Source organism: Garra rufa, chromosome 5 (genome assembly GCF_049309525.1).
Source record: "Garra rufa chromosome 5, GarRuf1.0, whole genome shotgun sequence".
Classification (NCBI taxonomy): domain Eukaryota; kingdom Metazoa; phylum Chordata; class Actinopteri; order Cypriniformes; family Cyprinidae; genus Garra; species Garra rufa.
Genome location: NC_133365.1, coordinates 40,124,174 through 40,131,372, shown reverse-complemented (window position 1 = coordinate 40,131,372; position 7,199 = coordinate 40,124,174).

Genomic DNA, 7,199 nt, shown 5'->3' with positions numbered 1-7,199 from the left:
TGGGCTTTAAATAACATTTGGTTATGTAATGAAATGCCACCTTTATACCCATCTTCATGATGATGGTCTAATAATCTTAAAGGACATATCTCAAAAACTTGACTTTGAACTTTTTATTTGTAATTTAGAAGGCCTTAATACACCCAGAAAACACAAAGTTGGTTACAAAGCATATAAATACAAAAAGAGAACTCATGCTTGATAAATTAAAGTACTATATTTGTGTCACATATTCACGGCCCATGTTAGCATCATCCATCACTGACTTTTAGGTGTCTCAGTTAGGTATGCTTTTGATGTACAGTGGTCATGTGAATATCTGAGCTTTTCTGTTGACTGGCACAGTTAAATAAACTTCAAATAAAATGTAGGCAATGTGTCAGCACAGCAGTGTAATATTCACGTAAGCACTGAATATTTACGACACTAATTTACGACTACGGCGAGAGATTGCGTAGTGCTGGTGAACCTGTAATACTGCAGCACAGTGGATTAAAAGCTTGAAGTTGTTTGGTACTCCCTGTCCGTCTCCTCATTTAATATTGCACGCCCTGTGCAACAGTTAAAACTAAACACAGAACAAGACATGGTGTCAGAAGAAAAGTAAAGAAAACAAAAAATGGATTTTGCAGGAGTACCATCGCCACACATGAACTTGGAATCGTCTAATTTACCCGATGCATGGCGTAAGTTCAGACAGCATGCAGAGCTCATGTTCGCGGGTCCACTGAAAAAAAGGGGAGAAGATGAAAAGTGCAGTTATTTGCTCCTGTGGATAGGGGAAAAGGGAAGAGATATATACAACACCTGGGCGCTGACGACAGATGAAGCAAAGGTACTGCAAACGTACTATGACAAGTATGAAGCATACGTGATGCCCAAAACGAACACAATTTTCGCCAGATATAAATTTCATGAGCGAATACAAGGAGCAAATGAAAGTTTTGAGCAATTTGTGACTGAGCTAAGACTGCTAGTGAAAGATTGTGCTTATGCAGACAGCGAGGAAATGGTTAGAGATCGCATCGTGTTTGGCATTCACTCTCCGCGAGTGCGGGAGAAGCTGCTGAGCGTTGGCTCCGAGTTAACACTAGACAAGGCAATGGATATAGCCAGATCGCACGAAGTTGCACAAGCTCAGCTCAAAACGTTTGCAAACAGCGCATGCAATCCCCGCGATCAAATAGTGCACGCTGTCACCACCCAAAGAGAGTCACATAAGCGAGCAAAGAAAGCGGAGATGAAAGCTTCGCATCGCAACAGCAACGACGTCGCGGAGCGCGCCAGAAGTTGCGGTTACTGTGGCAACCAGGCTCACGGTCCATCTGAGAAATGCCCTGCTAAAGGCAAACAGTGTGGCAAATGTGGAAAACGTAACCACTTTGCCAAAGTATGTCGTTCTGCTTACAAAAGAAATGTTTATGCAGTGAGCAAAGAGGTTTCTCATTATGAAGAAGACTCACCTGCAGAGTTTTTCGTGGATTCAGTCTCGCAAAAGACAGGTGACACGGAACAAGCATTTGCAGACATACTACTAGGAGTAGAAGAAACTGAAGTTAGTTTCAAGTTGGACACCGGAGCACAGGTAAATGTCATTCCATTGCACACATTTGATAAACTGAAAGCTCAGTGCAAACTTTCACCGACTAAACACAGCCTTACCGGATATGGTGGTCAAGTGCTCACAGTAAAAGGGACATGTGCGTTGCCATGCAGATACAAGGACAGAAAAACACTGATGAGTTTTTACATAGTCAACACGCAAGCACCGCCCGTGTTAGGTCTAAAAGCATGCCTGGACCTGGACTTAATAAAGCTAGTGCTCTCAGTAAATGCACTTAAAGAGGACAAGTCCATCATGGAGGAATATGCTGATGTATTCAATGGCATCGGATTATTTCCAGGGGAATGCACAATCCATCTAAAACCCGATGCAACTCCAGTTGTCTATCCTCCAAGAAGGGTACCTCTGGCCCTACGTGACAGACTGAAAGAAGAGCTGCAAAATATGGAGAAACAAGGAGTCATAACAAGGGTAACAGAGCCCACTGACTGGGTAAATGCACTTGTACTAGTGGAAAAACCGAGAACCCGCAAACTCAGAATATGCTTAGATCCCCGAGATCTCAATAAAGCGATCAAGCGTCCACACTACCCCTTACCAACGATAGAAGACATCACACCCAAGCTAATGGGTGCAAAGTACTTCAGTGTTTTAGATGCCCGTTCAGGGTATTGGGCAATAAAACTAACAGAGGAATCGTCCAAGCTGACGACATTTAACACTATATTTGGACGATACAGATTTCGACGTCTCCCATTCGGCATCATTTCAGCCCAGGATGAATTCCAACGCAAAATCGATGAGACGTACGAAGGTCTAAATGGTGTTGTTGCGATCGTCGATGATATTCTGATTTTTGGACGGACCAAAAAGGAGCATGATGACAACTTACACGCGATGTTGCAAAGGTCTCGGGAGAAAGGCGTGAAACTCAACCCAGAGAAAAGCATTGTGAGTGCCACTGAAGTTCGCTACTTTGGTCACTGCTTATCCGCTGAAGGAATCAAGCCAGACCCTGAAAAGGTCTCAGCGATCAAAAACATGGAGCCACCAAAGAACAAAGCAGAGCTCGAAACAGTCCTGGGGATGATAAATTATCTGTCCAAGTTTGCGCCCTGCTTATCGGACATTAATGCACCACTTCGTCAACTGCTTAAACAGTCCAGTGAGTTCGTATGGGATCCTCAGCATGATGACGCATTCAGAAAAATGAAAGACCTTATAACTAAGGAACCTGGACCAGTCCTTGCATATTACGACCCACAGAAAGAGCTGCACCTTCAAGTGGATGCATCGAAGTATGGCCTTGGGGCAGTCCTGCTTCAGGAAGGAAAGCCGCTCAACTATGCGTCAAGGTCACTGACTGAATGTGAAGTTAGCTACGCTCAAATAGAAAAGGAGCTCTACGCAGTCCTATTTGGCTGCAAGCGCTTTCATCAGTATGTGTATGGCCGAGAAGTCATAGTGGAGTCTGATCACAAGCCGCTTGAATCAGTGATGAAAAAGCCTCTAGCCGCAGCTCCGCCGCGACTCCAAAGAATGATTCTACAACTCCAGAAATATGACATCACCATAACACACCGGCCAGGAAAGGAGATTCCGGTGGCAGACACCCTCTCTAGAAAGTCCATAGAGACAGAGCACGACAATCTCAGCGAAGGAATGGACATGCAAGTTCACATGGTATACAAAAGCCTACCAGTCAGTGACACAAAGCTGCAACAGATCTGTGCTGAGACAGAATCAGACAGCCAGCTCGTCCAGCTGAGGCAAGTGATTCTGGATGGATGGCCTGGAGAGAGGAAGAAATGCCCGGCAGACATCAGTGATTTCTGGAACTTCCGAGACGAACTCTCATTGACCAACGGAATCATTCTCAAAGGTGAAAAAATAGTCATACCCACCTCACTCAGAAAAGAGATGCTCACACGCATTCACGTTGGTCACATGGGCATAGAGAAGTCAAAGCAAAGAGCACGAGATGTGTTATTCTGGCCAGGAATGTGTAAACAAATACAACAGATGGTCGAAACATGCGATACTTGCCTGGAGCAACGTCGTTCAAACACTAAGGAGCCCATGATTCCTCATGAGGTACCAACCAGACCATGGCAGGTAGTGGCTTCAGACCTCTTCACCTGGAACCACGAAGAATACATGGTTACAGTAGACTATTATAGCCGATTCTTTGAGCTGGACAAACTCAGCACCACCACGGCCGCCACTGTCATCAACAAACTTAAAGTGATTTTCGCGAGACATGGCATCCCAGAGAAATTTGTCTCCGACAATGGTCCACAATATCGAGGAAAGGAGTTTGAAGACTTTGCAAAGACATGGGGTTTTGCGCACACCACCACCAGCCCCTATTACTCCCAGAGCAACGGTTTGGCTGAGAAGACTGTGCAGATCACAAAATCGATCTTGGCAAAAGCCCAGATGGACAGGAAAGATCCCTATCTCAGTTTGTTAGAGTATAGGAATACACCTGTTGACAAGTTCAAGTCGCCTGCCCAGCTACTCATGAGTCGCAGACTGCGATCCATACTGCCAACCACTAACAAGCAGCTCCTACCTAAAATTGTCAGTGTCACAGAGGCACGCTCCAAAAGGGTACAGCAGCAGCAGCACCAGAAAAAGTACTATGATCGTTCAGCGCATCCATTGTCACAGCTTCGCACCGGACAACCCGTTCGCATACAGGAGCACGGCCTCTGGAAGCCTGCTGTCGTTGTTCATCCTGCCAACACAGAAAGATCCTATCATGTTCGCACTTCAGATGGTCAGGTGTATCGCAGAAACCGGCGTCACCTTCTCAGCACAAAAGAGGAAATTGTGGAGCCCTGCAGTTCTGCAAACATTGAGGAAGACCAAAACAGCAATACCTCGCCAATGCTTCCGGTACATGCTGAAGTACCAGCGCAGCATTTAAAAGACAGAGAGATACAGCCCATGCAATACCATACCAGATCCGGTCGAGCAGTGCGACCAAGAGAAGTCCTTGACTTGTGATTTGTAATTCGTCTGGGGTGTAGGCGGATCGCTGCCCCTGTAAGAGAATAGAATCTAAAATCTGGTATGGGCTGTTGGAGAGGAATGGACATTTTGTTCATATATTAAGTGCCATGTGTTAAATAGTTTTTTTTTTTATAAATTCAGCATCCTCTGTGTTTATGCTAGAGTAATGTTTTAATGATTGAAGTATATACACTGCAGTGACTCTATGTGTTGTTTTCTGTTTTGTTGTTCTTTGAAAAAAAGGGAGATGTAATATTCACGTAAGCACTGAATATTTACGACACTAATTTACGACTACGGCGAGAGATTGCGTAGTGCTGGTGAACCTGTAATACTGCAGCACAGTGGATTAAAAGCTTGAAGTTGTTTGGTACTCCCTGTCCGTCTCCTCATTTAATATTGCACGCCCTGTGCAACAGTTAAAACTAAACGCAGAACAAGACAAGCAGGAAGTTCAAGTTCAAGGAAGTTGAATCAGTACAAGCATTCAGAGACAGTTTTCATATACTTAGACTTGTCTTACAAGTTACTTTTTTTTTTTAAAGACTTTTTAAAAATTTTGTTGAATAAAAATGCAGATCGGTCTAAATCCAAAACATGACATACATATTCTATTTAAAGGGGTCATGACACAGATTTTTTTTTATTTTAATATGTTCCTTGAGGATTACTTACGATGTTAATAATATTTTTTTAAACCCCTAACAAAACAACTAATATATATATATATATATATATATATATATATATATATATATATATATATATATATAAATTATTCTTTTCAACCCTCATTCTGACCCTCTGTCTGAAATTACCTGTTTTTAAGGGGCGTGTCCTTTAAGGTTTCTCAGTAATTGGCCTCTTTAATGATTGACTAATATCATTACATAGGAAACAGTATCAACACTATTGCATGTGAGTGTTTTGACAACATGATAAAAAAACAGTAATTTCCAGACAAAGCATTATGAAATCATTTACTTACCGTTTGTGATGCAGCTGCAGCCAGATCCAGTTCTGCTTCTTTGTGAACTCTTCATGACACTGTGCCTCGTTTACAAAACAAAATACTCCAAACTATTCTCTAACATGATCTCGGATGTCATTAAAAATAAAGTATCCACTTGTTCCTTACGCTAGGAACCTTATGATATCTGTATAATGATGCAAAGCAGCTGTTTAAACCAAACACGTCAAAACAAATGCTATTTCACTTAATTTGTCCTATTGACTTAAGCATGCGAACCGTGTCAGAAAGCGAACACGAATCTGTATACTGTATCACATGTAGACCAAAGGGATTTCTATTTGTTTTTGACGTGCTGCGACACTTGCATTCAGCGTAATCAAGTGTCAGCCATTAAGCAACTAAATGCCAGTGGGCGGGGCCTATGGTGAGAAGAAGACTATTCGTTGATGCGATGCGGGTGACATCACTTTGCATCTCAGATCCAAACGAGCCATTTTTGAAACTGATGAGGGGGACGTTTTAAACTATGAAACTTGTAGGATGTTTAGTGGTACAAAAACCTCTTATGTGCCGAAAGGTCAAGGCAAATTTGATTTATTGTGTCATGACCCCTTTAATATAGTGTAGACTGAGTACATTTGAGACGTGTACATTTGAAACACCTTAAATAACTTGCATACACAGGAAGCAGTGATTTTTTCCCCCACACATGTATTAGTGTTTCTTTAATTGTGGGAAATTTGAAACGTGTGCACTTTTCCACTCCGAAGATATCGACAAAAGCTTTTTTTTGAAGGTGAGATTTTTATTTCACCATGTCTGACGAGTTACTTCAGGTTTGCACATCAAGCTGCCTCAAACTCGAAAGAGGCTTAGTCAACCACAGACACAGAGATCAACTTTTTTTCAGAGATCAAAGTTTTTTACTGGCTTCAGTCTCCAAAATGTTTGATACATTCTTGATTGGAGAGATATTAAGCATCCTTTAGTCTACAGATGCAATTCACACAAACTTGAAACATTCTTGATTGCAGTGAATTCTCAACTGCTCAAGCTGAGGTATGGCAAGCCGTTCAGGAAAAAATTCATGTGTATTGTGTGAATATGGATTGGTTCACTGGTTGAATGTATGGTTTAATCACAAATACATTCGTTCATAATACATTGGTATAACCAGACATGTATTGGTTTAGATACATCGGTCTGATCACATGCACATGGGTTTGCTCCTGTATACGTTGGTTCGTTCAAGTAAACATTGGGCTTCTCAATAATGCAATGATTTCCTCAACTATGTATTGGTTGAGATAAATCGGTTTCCTCAAGTATACATTGGTTTGTATGTATATTGTTTTCTTCAAGTATATTATGGTTTAGATACATTGGTTAGCTCAAGTATACATTGGTTTGTTCAGCTGTAGATTGGTTTAGATACATTGGTTTACTTAAGCTTATATTGTTTTCTTCAATTACATATTGGCTTAGATATATCGGTTTCCTCAACTGTGTATTGGTTATTATATATTGGTTTATTCAAGTATACCTTGGTCTGTATATATTGGTTTCTTCAGGAACATATTGGTTTGTGTATATATATATTGCTTTATTCAAGTATATATTGGTCTGTATATATTGGTTTCTTCA